General features: G+C 40.0%; 1 protein-coding gene and 1 long non-coding RNA gene across 12 annotated transcripts in view; one reads left to right on the plus strand and one right to left on the minus strand.

The window, feature by feature from the left end:
• The window catches only part of LPP (LIM domain containing preferred translocation partner in lipoma), a 765,001-nt gene that overhangs the window by 569,283 nt on the left and 173,709 nt on the right, over positions 1–22,009 (minus strand). For all 11 annotated transcript variants that reach the window (XM_070371859.1, XM_070371864.1, XM_070371863.1 and 8 more), the window contains one exon: positions 13,974–14,037. The gene's annotated coding sequence lies outside the window, so the exon portion shown is untranslated. The remainder of the gene's footprint in view (positions 1–13,973; positions 14,038–22,009) is intronic.
• LOC138989189 (uncharacterized) lies at positions 4,022–11,385 on the plus strand. The gene is made up of 3 exons (XR_011465440.1): positions 4,022–4,364; positions 9,435–9,571; positions 10,843–11,385. It is a non-coding gene; the product is annotated as an uncharacterized lncRNA (long non-coding RNA).

Here is a 22,009-nt window from a genome sequence, read left to right on the forward strand (position 1 = left end):
ACAGCTATTCTATTAAGGTTTCATGTGATGGTTTTGCAGTGAAAACAACAAAATTACAGTAGGGGATTTTTTTTTTTTTTCTTCTAGCTTCTATACATAAATGTGTCAGGCACAAAATCAAACTACTCTGAAATGATGTTAAATCCATTCAGCTTTAAGTAGAGGAAAACATAGCAGCATTTGTGTGAGGTGTGGGAGACACGTAACCCAAATGTGTTCCCTGGGTTAGTAACTTGAACTTGGAATTCACTGAAAAAGTGTGAGGAGCCTACAAGAAAGAGCACCAAGCAGAAAACATTGTGAGACACGTTTGATATAATAGTCATATGATTAACAAACTGTCACATCAAACTTTCCCGCAACGTGGGAACACTTTGACACTTCATATTTTTAAAACTGACATTTTGATTCATTACTGTAAATAGCATGTTGGGTTAAATATTGTGACAAGGAACAGATCATATATATATGATTGTATATATATGTACATATATAGTCACTCTATATATTAAATGTGTATATTTTTCCTAGCTGTGTAACATTTTAGAATATATGCAACCTTTTCTTACAGTGACAGTTTGAGCCAGTATGTAAACAGGCTATTGCACTACTTAACTATCCATTTTTCTTGCAAGTAGGCAGATGGATTTCTAAAGTAATTCCACAGAAAGTCTATGAAGCAGAGGGATTTCAAAAGTAATAGAATGACTTCTACAGAAATTCTGAATAAGTCTATTGACTCCAGGCAAAAGATGTTACCAAAGTTGTTTTGATTTACTGCACTTGGGTTCACAAAATCATTATCACAAACATGTACAAAACATTTCTCTTATCTTCAAGGTGCTCCCAATCTACTTGAACAAAAAGACACACACATATGCAGTTCTAAAGCAAGGCAGATTGCTTCACATATGCAAGTGCTGCTTCTTTTTCTCCTTTCCTTTATTTATATAGTGTGTATGTGTATTGCTTATAATAAATAACATGTTTTCTAAGCCATTGTTCAGTGTAAACTGATTCAATCAAATTAAGCAAAGTATGGGCATTGGTGGGGGCTGAAGTAATTTGGAAAGTTTGAAAGAATACTCAGATTCCCAAGCCAAGCTTTCTTCACAAAGAAAATATACAGATACTATTTGGTTTCCATCTAACACCAAAACATACACTCTTTTGACTTTTCACTTTACCTACAGCTCTAAAACAAAAGATAAGTTATCCATCCCCCTAATCATCCAAGTTTTGATTTCAATTTTCTCTGGTAATTCCGAAGTTATTATATACTTTCAAGTATAGACAACTTTATAAGAAGACTGAGCTAATCTCACACATACACCACTACAGAAATAGATTCCAAGCATATTTGTTTTATGTATTCAACTTTCTCTCTGGACATTATACCATTATTATTCAACTCATTCTCCTCCTTAAACACCTGGAACGTTAGACACAAAAGGAAACATGTGATCTATATATATATCAAGATATTATGCTCACTACTGATAAGCTTTGCCTACTGAAATTTAAATTAGAAAACTGTGGTCTTCCGAAGCACATACATAAAAAACAAAGACGGCTCCACATTTATGCTTTTTTTCAGAAAGGATGCAGGGTGTTATCAGCCAAATGCATCCAAATCTGATGAGTGTTAGGAAAGCATAAAGTATATCATCTTATGAATATGGCAAATATTGAAAAATATCTGCAAAACATCGATACCAACCAAAACCTAGACTTCAGCTACAGCATCAAAAAATTCTTGCATCCTTCATTTGTAACCAAAAACAAAGTCTGACTTTGTTCACAGCTCAATTAGTCAATTCATTTAGGGCAGAAGGCCTTTTTCACTCATATTCTGGATGGATCCAAATGTATTAAAAGTTCAAAGAGTATTACATACCATTTCAAAGTTTATTTCAAACTAAGCAAATTAAAGAATACAGAAATGTGTTATTTTTCCCTTGGCTTACAGAGAAAAAATTAAAAAAAAAAAAAAATCAGCCCGAGGTGGTCCAAAGCATAATAAGTCACTGTTTCAAATCCGAGAATTCATATTTACTTTTCTAAACTCTTAAGAGGTAGGTTATAACCTTAAAAGGCTGGAACTCCTCAATGGAAGGGTGAACCACTGTCTATGGAACAATCACCCCTCCATAAGTACTGGGGTAGAGTAGAAGTAACATAACATTTGAAGACAGACAATCTAGAGGCAAATCAAATTTCACCATTTACTCTTTCAGTTGGAGCAGGTCACGCGTCTTTCACTTCTTCATTGTTAAATGAGAATAATACTTGACAGTGTATTCAGTTTCGTGAAGGTTAACTAAGAAATCTCACTGAATCTAAACTGATGAGACGATTATTCCCCCAAATCTTTATCTGGCAATGTGCACCATCTGTTGGGCTTCCTGGTGGCTCAGACGGTAAAAAATTCACCTGTAATGCAGGAGACTCAGGTTCGATCCCTGGGTTAGGAAGGTCCCCTGGAGAAGGGAATGGCTACCCACTCCATCAATTAATAAAAATGTTGAGGCCATCTAAATTCGACTAAGTTCAATTCAATGAAAATTTACTGGATGCTCATCATATGTGATATAGGTCTCTGCTAGATGTCATGACTGGAGGGAGGGAGGGTAGGAGGGATGAGGAGAAGGGAGAAGGGAGGAGGGTCCATGTGACTCACAGTTTCTGTCTCCTGAGATCCTCCTATCATGTGGAGAAGAGAGCATTTCACATGAAATCTCTAAAGAATACTCAACACTGTATAATAAAGTATCCCAAAGACAGTGGTGCTGACAATGGCTTTTAATGGTAGTGTTTTGTGAAGTCTAATATGAGGTTAGGGAAGGGTTCGGAGCAACAGAGAACATGACCTTGTTATTCCCCTGCTTCTGTAAGCATCTATTTCTCCGTGGACCAACCTGTGGAACCTGATAGAAAAGAGTCTCTTCGAGTGGGCTGAGGGGCACCTAGGGCATTTACTCTGGCCTCTGTCGCCCCCAGAGGCCTCTTTGTAACCCTCTTTTCCTCATTCCTCTCTCTTTACTCCCTCTGCCCATTCCTGGGGACATCGATGTACCCAGGCCTATCTCCTCTCCATCCACAGCCATCAGGGCTGAAAAGGGCCCTCAGGCAAGGGAAAGAGTGGCACAATGGGAGCATTAGAGAATCTGGAGACCCAAGCTCCTGCCTCAGCCTTGTCCCTACTTCACTCTGCGACCTTGAACAAGTCCCTTTCACTCAATAGGCTCAGTATCCTCTTCATCAAAGGACACTAGAGGATATTTAACAGCCTTTCTTGTTCCTAAACGTTCAAAGTCTGTGTCCTGACCTACAGCTTCCAACAGTTTCCAAGTCACAACTGGGGGGCCCACCAGTTCCAGGGCTCCTGGAGGGGCTCTGACATGACCACATCAACGGTTTCTATTGTGGGGAAGGTCAGGGACTCCTTCAGAAAATAGCTGATCTAAACAGAGCCCAAGGAGTGTCATGGCAACACTGCTTGCAAGCTGCCAGAGGTAGGGAGGAAAAGCAGCCAAGATGCATGTGCAGCTGCCACATTTCAGAACAGCACTCAAACCACGTTAATATCATCTTGCCTAATACCGAGTTGCATAGATCAGAAGCTATTTTTACTGTGTATTTAACAGATTTGTGTCCTGTCTTCCCTGCCAGCATTTTACAGTCCAGTCCAGGGGAGTCTGCCATCGGAGAGCCTTTGGGACCTGAGGCCACCCAGGGTTAATTCAGGAGAGGGAGAGAGCGGGTGAAGAAGAATGAATAGGAGTGATAGAAAAATAGACTCAGTGGGGCTGGAGGCCAAGGGAGAGGCAGGAGTAAGACGCAACCAGAACAAGTACAATCCAACACTACCAACCCCCAAGCGGGAGGAAGGAAAGTCTCATCCCTCCAAAGACAGGGATGCACGTGTAGAGGAGAGGAGCGAGCACTGAACCTTCTCTTACACTCCAGGAAACACAGGTTTTCCCACCACAATTCTGATCGTTGTCCCCCATCAGTTACCCTTAGAACAGCTGAGAGTGCAAAGAGCCCTCTCCCCATCAGGCCAAATTCTATCCACCACCATGCACTCTTCAGTGTTTACAGCAAAGGGCTTTGGTTAAATGCCCTGTTTACAACCTGTCTCCCATGCGCAGGGGGTGGGGGAATTCTCGCTTATGATGATTGACTAAACCAAACAATGTGAAAGCACCTGCCATGGGCCTGTCACGTGGTACATCACAGGAGACACCGGTTAAGCGTCTGCTTGCTTCCCTCTGGTTCGTGCGGCAGCAGCGTCACGTGCACCACCTTTACTCCCAAAGTTCTCCATCGAAAGAAGGAACCCGGCCAACACTCGTCGAAGGGTGAGTAGGAGCTCAGGCCCCAGCCACCCCTCTCCTGCTTGATCAGATGAGGGTGCCACTCTCAGACCCACCACTCACGGGGCAGATACAGCAAAGTAAGCCATTTCTTCCCTGGGGCGGAGCTCAACTAGACAGTGAATTTTTAAATTCCTTTCCCATTCTGAAATTCTATAAATCTCTAAGTCTCATATCCATCTCAAAAACAAGCACCAAGCAGAGGGGAAAACGGTTGAAGAACACAGTTGTTTCTTTATCAGGAATGATATGGGCAGTGCTGTGCCAGAAGTGAAAGGGAATTCAGAGAAGCAGAATATAGTCCCTAGATTCAGAACCCTCATAATACATGGATAGGGGGTGGGAGATAAGAGGAAACATTAAAGGGTGACAATACAAAATAAAACAAAGTCCAACGCTAACTGAGCCAAAGGGTGGAGAGAGATGGCTCCCCTAGGTTGAGGGATGTGTTCTGGTTGTTCAGGCAGGAAAGCAAAGCTCACACAGGCAAAGTGGAAGAAGGAAGCATTTTATAAGAGTGGAATGGTCTCCACTGGAAGGGTCAAAAGGTATACAAAATGGTGAAATATCTCATTTGTTTGATGTTGCAGATTATTTTAAAATTCTGTGTTTCACACATTAAAGGCTAGAATAATAATGGTCATCCCAGCCACTCATCATTTTAATGCCCTGGGGGGTCACAGAGAGAGTGATGAAGTCAGAAATAAGACACATGGGTTCTAGACCCTGCTCCATCGCCACTGTGAGTGACCGACCTTTAGCTAAATGCTTATCTGGCTTTAGGATGGGAGATAGGGTAGGTCTTGGGAGATGCTGTAGCCTCAAGACCAATTGGAGGTCTTGAGGCTTCTTGAGAACCAAATTGTCCAAAGGGTACACTCTGCAGATGAGGAGACAGGTCTGCCAGAAAAGAAGTGCTTTCTCTCAACTATACATTTCTGTCATCTGTGCCCAGTTCTCTGGGCAGGGATGGTATTCACCTGCTTCTGGGGACTTGCCTCAAGCTGATTCTTGCCTGCCAGAGCATCCCTCTGAAGCCCCTGTAATATCTCATCAAAGTCCACTCAATCATCCTTCAAAGCCAATTGCAGCCCCTGCTTTTATAAGAAACCTCCTGTAGCAAGAACTCCCACATTCTCTCACTCACAAAGTCTCATCTCTGAGCCCACACATCACACTGAGTCCTGGCTGGCCCTGCATCAAGTTCGTCTCCATACACCTGCCACCTCCCTCCTTCCATGTCTTAGTGAGCCACCTTTCTCCGTAGGTGCTAAGTAAATGCTGCTTAAGTCAGGTTAATCTGCACCTCGGTTTTCTGACTCTCAGCCAAGTACCTTCTCAAACTTAGCATGCTGTCTCTAAGTGTCACAAGCCTGGATCACCAGAGTGGCCAAAAAGAGTTTCAACCACCTCCCAATCCATCAAGCCATTTACCAGATCCACAAACACAGTAAGAGAGAAGAGACATAAAGAAAAGGAGAGGAGGAGCATGCCCTACGATGATAAACAGCCCCGAGCAGACCTGCACTTAATCACCATTCTGGTTTCACAGGGAGGAATCTGCAGTGCAGATACTCAGTAGGGGGCCCAGAAGTCTCCCAGATGGTCCTCAGTGGAGCAAGGAGGTCCAAGGACGCTATGGCAAACCATCGGGTGAACAAAGTCTCTATACCCAACCATCAGCTGGGCAGGACCTTTTGGCCCACTGCAGAGAGAGAGAAACATCTGGAAAGGAGGAACATGGCAGCCCCCTGATGGTAAAGGTTTTATACTGAGTGACACTCCACCAGTAACATCGGAGTGAAAACACGGCAGAAAGATTTATGAGGCAGAGCTGTGTAACTCCAGAGGCAACCTAAGGCACACATCAGATGGGAATTTTAAATAATCCCTCCAAACACACGAGGACTCAGATGCCAGCGCACGCGGGGATGGCCCCAGCCAGACAGCAAAGGCATACTGGCACAGCCAGAATTTGTCCATTCACCAATATGCTTCCCGAAAAATGCCCATATGCTTTCTTTTAGCTTCCATATGCTTTTTTAGCAAGGAAACTAAAATATTTCATTAGTTTTGAGTAATTAATAATTACTTATTTCACAATAGTCTCCCTCATTAAAAAATGAAAATAACTGATTAAGCTGCAGGATCCTGGCTTTCAACTCAAGCTTTTTTCTTTTTTTTTTTTTAATTCCTCCCCTTTAGGAATTGAGTAATAGAGTAAAACAGCCAGCGTGGAAATACTGGCACTATGGGGAATGAAGAGTTATGGTCCACACAGCCCAGCATTCCTCTTGACTGAGGCATGGTGGTGTAATGAAAAGAACACAGACTTTAGGAGTCCAAAGCCTGGGATCCAATCCCAGTTTGACCCCTGGTGAATACTACTTCTGGGGAAATGAAGGGCGTTGAAAAGATAAAGCCTGCTGGATTCCTGCAACCCAGCCTTCCACTGCTCCCAGGGAGCTGCTTGACAAGGGCTCCCTCCTGTCTCTCCAGGCATGGGGAAGGCTTGCCCCAGAATACTGGTTCCAACCCTGTCAATGTCGGCAGAGGCCTATGGGCAACAGACTCAGAACTGGTCTTCAGTGGAAAAACTGCTTCGCAAACTCTAATGAGCCTAGAACTACCTGGGAAATCTTATTAAAATGCAGGTTCTGATCAGGAGGTCTGGAATGGGACCTGAGGCCTGCATTTCTAAGGAGCTCCCAGGTGATGCTTACATTCCTCGCCTTCAGACCAAATTCCGAGAAGCAACAATCTGAAAAGTATCAAAACGAAGCTGGGAAGTAGAATCTGTAGAATAGGATACATGTACCTGTCCCCACTCCAGTATTCTTTCTTGCCTGGAGAATCCCATGGACAGAGGAGCCTGATGGGCTACAGTCCACAGGGTCACACGGAGTCGACATGACTGAAGCGACTTAGCACACACGCACACCTATCTCCTTGGGCCATAATAAGGACTGTTAAGCATATGTGAGATAACACCTCAGCATGGTGTACAGCACAATGGTATTTCACTTATCCTCACAACAGTTCTGCCAATAGGGTCTGATTTTCATTTTACAGACAACAAAACTGAGATCCAAAAAAATCAAGTTATACTTCCAAGGTTATATAGTTAATAACACTTAATTCCCAATCCAGTGTCAAGTGGGGGCATGAACCCCCAGGAAGACAGGAAATTTAAGGCGCTATTACTGGAGAGCACTGGTATGAAGTCTGGTTCTCGCTCTGCTATCAACCCGCTGCTGCCCCTTCTCTGGGCCTCATCTTCCCACCCGAAGGTGTTGCCTCTGACAACCTCGAAGGCCTCTTCCATGTCTAACACCAGCCTTCATTCTCAGGGCTCCCACACAGACTCACAGTGGGTCACCAGGCACTGAGATTAGCTTCACACATGTGGCAGTCATTACCTCTTGGCACAATCCAAATTCTCGCTGCTCACATCTGCATTTGTGCTGATCTGTGCACGGCCAGAAGTCTATCTCTGGTAAAAATCCCACGCTCAATATAACAGGGAGAAAACAACAAACGGATTCCCCAAAGCATTGAAATTCCAACTCAGTTGATAACTTGCAGTGCGATCAGGGCTCTATGACTCTATAATCACCACCTCCTCCTGCACTCACTCACAAAACTGGAGACTCTCAGACCACTAACCTGATCGAAGTATGCAAGAAAAGAGAAAACATGAGTTATTTATAATGCCGTTTAGACAACTGCCCAACTTTTTTTATCCTGCCTTAAGATACCAGAAGAGCATTTAATTAATGAATTATCATATAACAGATGCAGGATATATGAGTTTGTCCCTCTTTAAACTCCCAGAGCACACATTCACTGTACTCCTCAGGGGCCCACTGACTATTTTTTACTAGGAATTTCTATAGGTTATAGAACAGTTTCATTGCCCCTATTCACATTCATTGTTATCTCTTGTGTGTGTGCATGCTAAGTCACTTCAGTCATGTCTGATTCTTTGTGATCCTGTGGGCCCTAGCCTGCTAGGCGTCTCTGTCCATAGGATTCTCCAGGCAAGAATACTGAGTAGGCTGCCATGCCCTTCTCTAGGGGATCTTTCCAACCCAGGAATGGAACCCACATGTCTTATGTTTCCTGCATTGGCAGGCAGGTTCCTTACCACGAGCGCCACCTGGGAAGCCTGTTACCTCTAGATGCAGTCACGTATTTTCAAGAAGATCTAGACTGATTCCAGGCTTTGCATTCATTTGCTATATGACATTAGGCAAACTATGCAATCTCTCTGGGCTCAGTTTCTGCATATGAAAAGTGGGAAAAATATTTTTTTTTTATTTTATGAGATTCAGTGAAATGATATATTAAAATTGATAGCGATTAGCAGATTCTGGGTTAAATACATTTGAGTGATAGAGTGAATAAATGAATAAAGTGAGCAGAGTAAGAGTTTGAATATTAAAACATCACTCAACAGTTTGAAATATATAAATGCCCAGAGTCACACTCATAAATGAGTCTGACACTCAGAGCAAAACAATAGGTGAACTGTGGGAGAAATCCAACAGCAAAGGAAATATGTGTTATCAAAATGTCATGTCAGACTTCCCACACTGAAAAACATCTTTTGTTTAACCTAGAACCTAGGTATGGCCTTTAGAGAGTTTACAAACCTCGTGAAATTGTAGACAACATTCTATACAGATGTGTATTTTCTATTTCACAGATTCCAAATATTCCATAATCCTCTCCCTTAGCACTAAACACACACACACGCAAATTAATAATGACTGCCTTAGGCAAGTCCCTTGACAGAGGGATCTGCCAATGAGAGAGAAAAAGTTTACTTAATGAAACAAGGCTGAAAGATACAAGCATGCGGTTTAGGAAGTATGAGCGGTGGACGTATTCATGATGAGCACTCCAAACCAGAGAAAGGAGCTCTGAATCTAAGACTCAGCTTGGCTAAAATCTTGCTACAGGACCTTAGGAAAGTCAGAGACTCAGGATCAAGATTCTGGGAACCTTTGACATCCTCTGTTTCATCCTCCTCCTCCTCTTTCCATCTCACAGATGGAGAAACTGAGGTTCAGAGGAAGGAAGGTCATGCCTTCACCAAAGTCACAGCAAATAAGGTAAAGCCAGGATTTGAACCTCAGACCCAGTAAAATGATTTCCACTCTCTGTACATCAGTATTATGAAGTACAAGGTAAGTGTTTAGACCCAGTTGCCTCTAAGTTATCTTCCAGCTGATGGATAATTATTGCTGTCTTCTCTGGACCTGGAAATCTCATGAAAACATTAGTTTGGTTTTGGAAAAGATCATTCCAGCTGTTCCTCAGTCCCAGCCCAGTCCCACAAGAGCAAGGCAGAAAGAAGGTCTCAAAGGATGAGAGATGTTGCTATTAATCTTATGTAACACAGCAACTGGGAACCACAGGCCTTGAACTAGATTTCACTGTGTTGGCTATTACTCTCCTGTCCTCCTTCATATTAATCCTGCATCTGTCTTCTCTTTATTGATGTTCCCAACTATGCACAGCACACAGCCAGTTAGGAACTCATCCTAAGCTTCCTATAATTCAATGGATTAGAAAAGGACAGTAGGAAACAGTGGTGATGTCAGGGTCAAGAAGAACTGCAAGGGAACCACAGACTCCTAACAAACACAGAGAGCAGAGGCAGCCAGAATCATCTATCTCATGCTTCACAGAATGAACGAAAAGGTATGCCATCCACATATTTGAAGGGCATCTCATATCCCTGAGTTGGCAATGTGATTGGTTTTGCCTGAAAGATAATGTCCTTTTAAATGTTGGGAAGAGAAATGACATTTCACATATAGAGATTCCTTTCCTAAAACAGCAACTAAGGAGTCAGAAGAAAGAATTCTAGCCCAGGATCTGCCACTAGTACCTTAGACAAATCAGATTCCCTCCCTGAGCCCAAAATTTCCATCTCTGAAATGAAAGGATTTGGCTAAATTGGTTCTTTTTTAATTTTTATTATTGGAGTATAGTTGCTTTACAATGTTGTATTACTTTCTGTTGTACAGCAAAGTGAGTCCGTTCTACATATATATACAGCCCCTCTTTTTTAGATATCCTTCTCACTTAGAACAATGAGTAGAGATGCCTGTGCTGAACAGTAGGTTCTCATTATCATTTTTTTTTTAATTTAAATTTATTTATTTTAATTGGAGGCTAATTACTTTACAATTTTGTATTGGTTTTGCCATACATCAACATGATTCCGCCACAGATGTATACTTTAGTAATCTATTTTATACATAGTAGTGTATATATGTCAATCCTAACCTCCCAATTCATCCCTCCCCATCTCCCCTACTTGGTATCTGTATGTTTGCTCTCTACATCTGTGTCTCCATTTCTTCTTTGCAAATAAATTCATTTGTAAAATTTTGTCTAGACTGGTTCTCAATGCCCCCTCTGTCTTTGATATTCTGACCTCTCCTTACAGGTCACTGACGCAATCCCAGAAAAGTCAAACAACAGAAGAGGAACCTCTTTATATGGCTAGTTGAGAAGTTTACCAGAGCCTCTAAAACTGAGACCGAAATTATGGAGCAGAAAAACATAGAGGAAAATGGACTTTTTTGATTTCTAACTAGAAAATGAATGTTGCTAGGGTAGACACAACCAATGCATAAATGTCCAATCACTGTCCAATCTAAAATTCAAATCATTAACTGCCTTTCAGGTATGTAGAAGAATTAAAAGCTAAAAAATCAATTTTCACACTAGACTCTCTATGACTTTGGAAAAGTAGCAGCAGGAGGAAGAAAGAACTGACCAAGAAATAAAATCATAGCAATTAACATTGGGATATTTAACTAGAAATAACACCATGACCAACTGGTCTAACTCTATCTATTGTCAGATGCTGAAATAGACCTCAAAGAGGGAAAATGACTTGCCCAAGGTGATACAGTCAGAGCTGGGAGTAGAAATAGATTCTCATGACACCTGGTTCATAGAACATAATCCATAATGCTTTACTTCACTCCCGCAAACAATGAGATTCTATTCAGGTAACTAAGAACATAATTTCACTTATAACTACTGTCTCTAACTCCACCTCAAATAACAATAGCTGATTTATTTGATTTAAGGCAGACTAGAGCTGTTTCCATCAAATTATAATAACCAATTCACTCTAGCAATAGAGACAAGTCTGTGAGAATTAATTGGGCATTATTCATCCTCGCTAATGAATCACCCCATGGAAAACAAGGATAATCAACGGTCTACCAAAGGCCAGAAGCTTGTTCTTACTCAAGTAAGATCTTCCCTGTTAAAGAACATTGGGTATCAGCTCTAAATAGTAAACAGGGTATACAGTTTCAGATTCCATGAAGTACAGCTTTAAATAGATTTGGTTTGGAAGTGGGACAGGGAACACACCGCAGTCAGTGGATCAACGCTGAAAGCCGAGAAAAACAATGATTACACTCATTAAGTGGGTACCTGTTGACACAGCTACCGTCAAGCCTAATTATTTATTTAAACTGTTATTCTTTCTTCATTACTGACACTGACATCAATTATTACCATAAGATTATTTTAAATTTCTGTAGTATGCTCTCAGAATCTTTACTTCTCTATCATCCAAAGGCTATCTGAGAAGTTTTTATCCTTCTTTCCTCACCAAATCCACTTAAATAATTTTAAAAGATAGATGAATAGATAGATAGATAATAGATGACTGATAATAGATGATAGACAATACACAGATGATAGATATATACAAAATTCCTTTCTCAAGAGCAGTTTTTCATAACCTTTCCAGCCTTGCTTAAACTCTTCTTTGTACATTCAAATTAGTTTCAGTGGGGAAGCAGGGGCATAGTTAACCACTTTTCAAAAAGTATTTTATTAATATTTAACAATTTGCATTTGGAGGAAAGTTAATATAAAACCTGTAGCTTCTAAATGAACAAACAGATCTCTAACAGAGCTACCAAAAATTATGCTATCACCTGTCTACAGTACATTCTTTTCTGACGTGTTATCCCTGAAAATACATGAAGTATATAAGAAAGGATTTTTTTTGCAGGGGCATTTTATAGACTAGAGAGGAACAAAAAGATGGACAGGAGCCATTCCTATATTTTTGGCTACCATCTTTTTTTTTTTTTTTTAGTAACTCTTCTTATAGAAACGAGTATAAAATCTAAATACCACAAATGGCATATAGGTCTGATCTGCTCATAGAAGAGTTTCACAGTCTATACGTTCCCTCACTGGCCTTGCTCATACATGATCTCTTCTTATTCGATGTATATGATGAGTGTTAGCTTTGAAAACCATATTAATGTGACACCAAAATTTTCACTCATTTATAAATTGCAACTCCTGCAAATATGAGGCAGTACCAACAAACCTCAATTTGCTCAGAGGCCTGTATAATTAAAATTATGTTTAAATTACTATATATAAAATAGATAACTAATAAGGACCTACTATATAGCACAGGGAATTCTACTCAGCACTCTGCAATGGCCTATATAGTAAGAGAATCTAAAAAAGAACAGATATATGTGTATGTATAATTTATTCACTTGAAACTAACAGAACATTGTAAATCAACTAGACTCCAACACACTAAAAATATATATATATGTTCAAGATCATATAAAGAAAATACCAAAGAGATAATCAAAGTATTCATCAGAAGAAATGTTTACAGAACTTTCAATACTGATATCAAATCTTCCACAAAGGTGCTATCCTATAGGGCCTGCAGTTAGGAACACCATAGTGACTACTTCGCCTCTTTTTGGCTAAGACTTCCAGAAGATTACAGAGAACACGGCAGAGTTAGCTGGGAAGTACAGATATCAACTGGTTATCTGCAGAAGAAAACACACATCTTGCAAATTTTAAAATTTTTATGCTTTCTTAAACACATAAAACAAATTTTATGCTTTCTTATTTTTATTTTAAACTGGTCTCCATTTTCTTGACAAACTCAAGAAGAGTGAAATCTTCTGCCAAGTTCTAATTCATTTACACTGGTTCCCCAAGACAGTGGAATGCAGGTACCATAGGTCCTGGGTTTCAAAAGACTAACTCATTTCCTGTATTTGTAAGGGTTTTGTTGTTGTGATAGCCTTAGATTATGTCCTTTAGAGATGTTTTGGGAGCAGGTAAGAGGCAGTGACAGACGCTACTAGTAGTTTGACTCCTTCAGAGCCAGGGAACAGTGGCAGCGTAGTGTAGTGAGAAATGCACCCCATCGATGACCAGGAAACTGGAGAAAGCCCTCCTGCTACATACTAGCTGGGGATTTAAGAAGGCACTAGATAAGAACGTCCTTGGACATGGCGTACTATAGACACTTCAATACTTGCATGTTACCAAAATACTTCTCTGCTTCAGGTATGAAGCTTCAAAAAGCTGGAATTAAAAAGGAAATCAAATCAAGGAAACATAAAAGGGAAAGGAAGCACTTCACTGCCTTGGCCATGTTTCCGGTTTTGGTGCTCCTGGAATACCTTCGTATTTCTTCTGTTGGGAGTGAAATCTACCTTAAACACTACAGATGCCTATTAGCATTTCATAAATGTGATGATACCAAGCCCCTCTTACCTTGGACAGCTCGTTCTTGGAATGATCAGTGGACACAAGGGTCAGCAAACTGCAATGCTAGTGTCTGTAAACAAAACAGGGAAAAGTTACTCTTAGCTTGCAAGCTCTATTTATTCATTAATAATCATAAACTTTTCTATATATACAGCAGTTTCTGGTTTCACAAAACACTTTCACATTCATTATCTCATTTTAGTCCATGTCAACTTGGTAAAGAAGCAGGAAGAGATTATTCTATCACTTTATAGGTGAGGAAACAAAAGCTCACAGAGGATAAGGAGGATGAGAAAGGAACCAATATCTCTCTCATGGTTAAATTCACAAATGTGAATAGATATTATTTTCCTCATTTTACAGATGCAAAAACTGAAGTTCAAAAAAGGTAGGTAACTTGCCCAAGACGGCACAGTACAATACATGCCAAGATGAGAGTTTGTACCCTCTGAGCTCTGCCTGTTCATCCAGTGGGCTTTCCTTTACATCCAGAATATTAGGTAAGGAAAATATGAGGACAGACAACTCATTGACTTGATCCACCAGACTTAGTGAAGGAGGAAATAATTAGATAAAACCAGTTATTTGATTGACATGAGGAAGTGGGGAAAACACAGGATTTAGAGCCAGTCAGACCTGTCTGCCTCTTACCAATGGCCTTAGGCAAGTTACTTAAACCCCCAAGTGTCAATTTCTTTATATGTAAGTGAGACATATAATACCCACTTCACAGCCAAAGATGAGTTAAACTTTTGGGGGGAAGATTTTCCTCCATTATTTCATATCTATAAGCATTGATGGGGTGGTCAACAAAATGGTATACAAAAATTCCTTCCTATAAGCACATGCTTATATGATCAAAGAATAATGTTCTAAGCACACAAGAGTAGAGGGTATCTCTGGGTTGGGTATTTCCTTGATTCATGTCTCTAGTTTTGAAATACCATAGTATTTATCTGTGTCAATCTACATGACTTCACCTACCAGCATCACAAAGGACTTTTGTTCCATGTGACAAAGCCTCAAAATTGAAGAATCATGTATCCCCTCAACCCAAAAAGCAAAAGAAACTGCTTTAGGGGAAAGCCTGAGGATTTATCACAGGTCAGTCTAAAGTCTGTGCCTGCATCATGCTTTAGGTTCAGAAAAATGGAGCGTCCAATAGGACTGCAAGAACAAGGGGTCAGTTTTAACACAGGGATAGATTTGTTGAGAAGCAAAGCAGATGGTGACTGCAGCCATGAAATTAAAAGACGCTTACTCCTTGGAAGGAAAGTTATGACCAACCTAGATAGCATATTCAAAAGCAGAGACATTACTTTGCCAACAAAGGTCTGTCTAGTCAAGGCTATGGTTTTTCCAGTAGTCACGTATGGATGTGAGAGTTGGACTGTGAAGAAGGCTGAGCGCCGAAGAATTGATGCTTTTGAACTGTGGTGTTGGAGAAGACTCTTGAGAGTCCCTTGGACTGCAAGGAGATCCAACCAGTCCATTCTGAAGGAGATCAGCCCTGGGATTTCTTTGGAAGGGATGATGCTAAAGCTGAAACTCCAGTACTTTGGCCACCTCAAGTGAAGAGTTGACTCATTGGAAAAGACTCTGATGCTGGGAGGGATTGAGGGCAGGAGGAGAAGGGGACGACAGAGAATGAGATGGCTGGATGGCATCACTGACTCGATGGACGTGAGTCTGAGTGAACTCCGGGAGTTGGTGAGGGACAGGGAGGCCTGGTGTGCTGCGATTCATGGGGTCGCAAAGAGTCGGACACAACTGAGCAACTGAACTGAAAGATCTCTCAGGACCTCCCTGGTGGCTCAAATGGTAAAGCATCTGTCTACAATGCGGGAGACCTGGGTTCAATCCCTGGGTCAGGAAGATTCCCTGGAGAAGGAAATGGCAACCCACTCCAGTACTCTTGCCTAGAAAATCCTATGAATGGAGGAGCCTGGTGTCCATGAGGTCGCAAAGAGTCGGACACAACTGAGCAATTTCACTTCACTTTCAAAGATCTCTCAGAAGTTTTATTAATATATCCCATTTTCATATAGGGGCCTAAATCAGATGATTAGGAATACAACATGGTTGATATTAAATTCTGTGAGAAATTATTGCCATATGCCACCAAAATAAAAATATTAATCATCTGTAATACTATAGTTTATAGTTTGAAAAATATTTCATGATCATGTTATCTCAAATCATCCTTAACATAACCCCAATGAAACCGTATTACCCCAATTTTACTGATCAGGAAGCCAAACTTCAACCATCACATGGTTAATATGAAACATATAAAAGTTTATCCTCGGATCTTGATCCCCAAACGAGTAAGGACGCTTCTACTACACGATGCAGCCTCCCAGTTGGGAGCACTCTATTTGGAAGGAAAAGTAAAGTGAGCATATAGCCTGTAAAAGTCTACTGTCAAGGGGCCAAGGCACATTTAGTACTGAGTCCTGCTTCACTAGCAAGTGAAAGGAGAGAGACTTCGCATCTGTGGTCTAACCAGAAGGTGACACATTACTAAGCTGAGGGAGTGTTCGATGCAGGGTTACCATCAACACTTTCTCAGCTCTCCCCAGTGAAGTTTCAGAGACGTGACATCCTTGGGCAAGCTATCGAAACACAAGCCACAGAAACAATACAAGGCTGTACCACTAAATTTTCGTAAAGGGGTCTGCATCAGTAAGTTTCATCTCACACTGTAGAAGAGCTAAAACCTTCTAGCTAAGAAGTTCACCATCCTCTTCTCACACGGTTTGAGTGGCACGTGTCCTCAGTAACTCGAGTATTTTCTGATGCAGTGGAGTTCTCCTCTAGACCCATAAAGACATCTGGGACAAGTGACAAATCCAGTGACAAATCCTCTGTGGATTTTATGACTGCGGACCCAAAACCTGGCGAGGATGCATCCTTTGTCAAATCACCCAACCCATCACTCTCAAGAAAACCCTTCTCATTTCCAGAAGCAATTTCAACAAAAAAAAAACTTGTATGATCAACCTCTAACTTAAAAAACTTTAACACATTAATTAGGATCAAAGCAAAATAAGAATCAAGAAACTGAGAGCTGGGACTAGTATAAAATAATTGATCATTTCTACTGTATTTGGGGGAGAAACTGGAGAGAACAATGGAGCCAAAGGGGGAGGGGATAAAAAGTGAAAGGAAAGAAAATGATGAAGAATAAGGAAAAAAGAAGAGAGGAATGGGAGGTCAGGAGAAATGAAGAAAGAAGAGATAAAAACAGGTTTTCCAATAACCACAGTAGCCTCTGGATCGACCACTCCACCCCTGAACAATTTTAGACAACAGAACTCTAGGTGAAAAAAAAAAAAAAAAAAAAACTAAGTGATGATCTTGACATTATGAAGAAAAATTCCAACCAACTGGCCTGAGAATCACTAAGGCCAATGTATGGATGCCCCTTAATATTTGATATTTTACAAGTGCTGTAGTACAAATAAGCAACTGACAGAGCCTTGTAAAAACGCTCTAAGCAAATAAACTGAAGTGTCTTCAGTCCCGTAATACCAGACGTTTATTCTGAACAAGGGGTGCTATCTTAAAAAGAACAGTAGACTGGGAATTGAGGGCCTTGGTTCTGGTTTTAGTGCTACAATTCCCAAATCTTTTCAATTAGAAGTTGTATGAGATTTACATTTTTCTGTTTCTCTTTCCATGAATCTTGACCATCAGTTCAGTTCAGTTCAGTTAAGTCGCTCAGTCGTGTCCGACTCTTTGTGACCCCATGAATCCCAGCACGCCAGGCCTCCCTGTCCATCACCAACTCCCGGAGTTCACTCAAACTCACGTCCATCAAGTCGGTGATGCCATCCAGCCATCTCATCCTCTGTTGTCCCCTTTTCCTCCTGCCCCCAATCCCTTCCAGCATCTTGACCATGGCTATCCCTAAACCACTGTGGAAAAGCCAAACATTATTTTGTCTAGACTGTGCATTTCGGTAAGTTTTATGAATTGATAAAGGTGGTGGTGAGACGATAACTTGTAAATTAAACAACATCATAATCTTAAACATGATTATTAGGAAGTGTGACCCCAAAAGTAATCGAAATGTGAGATCAGGCCAAAGGTATTAAATGACAAACATGGAATGTCCTCCACTCCCAACATCAAATCCCACATGAAGAACATTTTTAAATGATACCTTAAGACACTTATCAAGAATACAACGTACTCTGTGGCTTATGAACAATTTGGTTGTCTCATTAAAGTAATGTTTGCCAGTATTTAATTGCTTCCCTCCCTGATTTTAATTTCCTCAGCTGTCAGCATCTATCAAAGACACTGAGATCTTCTGACATCCTGGCTGATTGTGTTGAAATTAATCAGATTTTTAAAAAGTAAATTGCTTTGGCCTAAAGGTAATGCTCATCTTCTTCATGTGATATTTATAAGGGTTCTATCAACAGAACTTATAATCTAGAAATTAAATCAGAGGCTTTAGAAATCCAAAGCAAAAATGTAAGTAGCTCACAAATTTCCGGCACTGGACTTCAGAAGACCAGTGCTTTAAAAAATCCAATCAACAAGTGTTTATTGAACATACAGCACTTAGCAGCAGTCACTACTGGGTAAACAGACAGAAGGAAGACGTGTAGCTTAGAAGAGGAAATGGCAACCCACTCCAGTATTCTTGCCAGGATAATCCCATGGAAAGAAGAGCCTGGCGGGCTACAGCCCATGGGGTGGCAAACAGTCGGACAAGATTAAACAACTGAGCATGCGAGACATGCAGCTGCCTCAGAAAGTTTAAGAAACAAGTGAAAATTACTTACTTAAGCTGAATTGACTGTGACAAAGTAGTTCACAATCTGGTCACTCGAAAAGTACACTTATTGTGTTTTCAGTTGTAATCAGATATATACATTATTCTTTCACATGAACTAATGATTTTACTCTTCACCTAATCCAATGAGGGGAAATAGTTAGTAATAGTTGCAATATCTCCATTTGGCAAGTGACAAACCTGACCTCAGAGTGGAAAAGAGACTTTTTCCTAGATACCTGGTAATGGGCAAAGCTGGTTTATGATCTAAATAAAATCAGATAATACAGCATGATCACTTTGAAATAAAGAGAGAAAAAATTCTTTGCAAATCCTCCACACATAATTATTCAGTGCTAATTCTTGTCTAATATCTATCAGTAACAGTGTTTAAGATACTCGCTGAGGAAACCCACAAGCCATTCTATAAGAAGTAAATGAAATGATAGATAGAGAAAGACTTTGTAAAGTGTCCTAGCATTATGAGATTATTTTTATGAATTTATGTCATTATTCCTACTTTGGAATATAGAAATATGTATGCATTCATGCAGTAATTAGGTCCCAAACACTGGTTCTAAGGCCCCAAAACTAAACAAGAAAAAAACAAAAAAAGGCAAATGTTGCATGTATGCAATTCTGGGAAGCAGGGGGAGAGAAGCCAAGGATAACACACAGAATTTAGAAGCTGGCTTTATAACCAAAACCCTAGTATAGGTCTTATATTTCCAGTGGACTCTAAGCTCTTACCAAGCCTTTAAGTGTCTCTCTTGCTATAAAGCTTCGCCTGACCCAAAAGCATTTGATGAAGCAGCCTTTGTAAAGACAAACGTAATGCCTAGTTTCATGTATAGATCACTAAAATTGACACCGGGGCTTCCCAGGTAGCTCAGCAGTAAAAAAAAAAAAAAAACCCCACCTGCAAAGCAGGAGATGCAGGTTCAGTTCTTGGGCTGAGGAGATCCCCTAGAGGGAAAAAAAAAAAAAAAATGGCAACTAACTCCAGTATTCTTGCTGTGAAATCTCACAGACAGAGGAGCCTGGTGGGCTATAGTCCATGGAGTCGCAAGAGTGGGACACGACTGAGCAACTGAACAACAACAAAATTACCACACTGTTTTATAACTTTTCCTCGGTTGTGTTTCTTGAAGAAAATACCCTGTCGAACTCAGTTTCTTGAAACCAAACCCCAAATCCAGAATCTGATCCTTAGTAAGTACTCAAGAAAATGTTTACTGAATGACTGAATGAACAAATGATAAAAGTGTTTCACATAACTCCTATAGCATTAAGCTCACTACATGCCACATAACAAGAGGTTAGTAAGGTAGGGTGAATTTAAATTAATTGAACAGTTAATGTAAAAAAAAGTGTATTGTTCAACGAAATGATTCTAGAAGCTACTAAGTGAGTGGTTCAGTGAACAGTTAAGTAACCTGCAATGGCCCAGCCATCATTAACCCAGTACAGGGGTGAAGAAATGTTTTTCACAGTAAGAATAATAAAGGCTGAAGATATGAATAGAAATGCAGGCAGGAGCTGAGAAAATTAATGTAGAAAAAAACAATGATTGTCAAGAAAACCATGCTAAGTGATACCAAATTAAAAAAACACAGGAGGAAACAAATCTAGAGATAATGGGACTTCTTTTTAAGATTATAAATATAAATAAAATCCAAACAGGGGAAAATGGAGAAAGAAAGAGGAGAAGGAGAGATTCTATTTTTTATTGTAATAGCATTTTTTAATTATGAAAATATGATAACACATTTACAGGAGACTTGGAAAATACAGAACAAGGTTGCATATAGTACCACTATATATTATAATTATTTTTAAGTAGATTAATTAAGATTTTTAGTTGGAGTTTCAATATCAACCTCTCAAAAATTAATAGAATGAATATACTGAGAAGTAGATATAGTAGATATATTGAGAAGGATATAGTAGACCTGAAAAGCACTATGAAACAACTCAACATAATTAATACTTATACAATAGTCACACAACAGTAGGATACAAAATCTATTCAAGTTCCCATAGATTATAAAAGGAGAGATTCTTGAAATAATGATTTCTAAAAAAGAAAAAAAACTCATATATAGGGGAAAAAGTATCAAAGACAAAAGAGTTGAGATATACATATATACACTTATATACATATATAGATAAATATATAAGCACACATCTGAAACTAACACAATACTGTAAATCAACTCTAATTCAATAAACAAAAAGGAAATGAAAGTTACTCAGTCATGTCCAACTCTTTGTAGCTCCATGGACTATACAGTCCCTGGAATTCTCCAGGCCAGAATACCGGAGTGCGTAGCCATTCCCTTCTCCAGGGGATCTTCCCAACCCACGGATCGAACCTAGGTCTCCCACATTGCAGGTGGACTCTTTACCAGCTGAGCCACAAGGGAAAGATTTTTTAAAAGCTGATCAAGTTAAAAGAAATATCTATTAAACATGCTATGTTTCGATAACTAAGCTAAGCACTTCACATATCTTAATCCTTAAAAATATTCTTAGAAGTCATTATACATCCATTTTGCATCTGAGTAAAGGAATGCTTAGAAGGAGTGAGTAACTCATGAAGTTCACACACCAAATAAGTTGTGGTACTAGAATTCATATCCCAGCTTTTAGGGTCCCAAACTCACATTGTTCTCAGTTTAACAGAAAAAGAGAAGTGGGTTTAAAAAAGGCTCTTAGAATTGGACTGCATGATGGAACTCTAGAAAGTAATATGAAATAGGGAAGGCATAAAGAATTTGAGCATCCAAACCTTCTCAGGGACCAAGATATAAGCAGTAAGAAAAAGACTGAAGGACGAGCAAAGATGGATACAGAATAAAAAGCTGTCTTTGGGTATCTAAGGATATGTCCTATATAAATCATGATACTTTTGAAAAATCTGCAATGCTAGAACTATTAGGGTTGAAACTATGAAAATTCAGTTTCAGAACAATGCAAAGGAGATTGTTAAACATAAGCTATCCAGTAGTAGAAACAATCGCCTCACAAAGAATTAGAAGTGTTCAAGTAGAGGCTAAGTGGCCATCTGCCAGGAAAGGCATGCATGACATCCTAATGAGAGGGAGTCAGCATTAGAAGACAGGCCAGTGAAGCTCCGGGTTTCAAAGACTTAGCTGAGAGATAAACAACAGTTCAGATCACTAGATAAAAATCTGGAGAATGCCCTTTGAAGAAGAGATCCCTGGATAAAAATAACATCCATTCAATACAT

Source organism: Bos mutus, chromosome 1 (assembly GCF_027580195.1).
Source record: "Bos mutus isolate GX-2022 chromosome 1, NWIPB_WYAK_1.1, whole genome shotgun sequence".
Taxonomy (NCBI): domain Eukaryota; kingdom Metazoa; phylum Chordata; class Mammalia; order Artiodactyla; family Bovidae; genus Bos; species Bos mutus.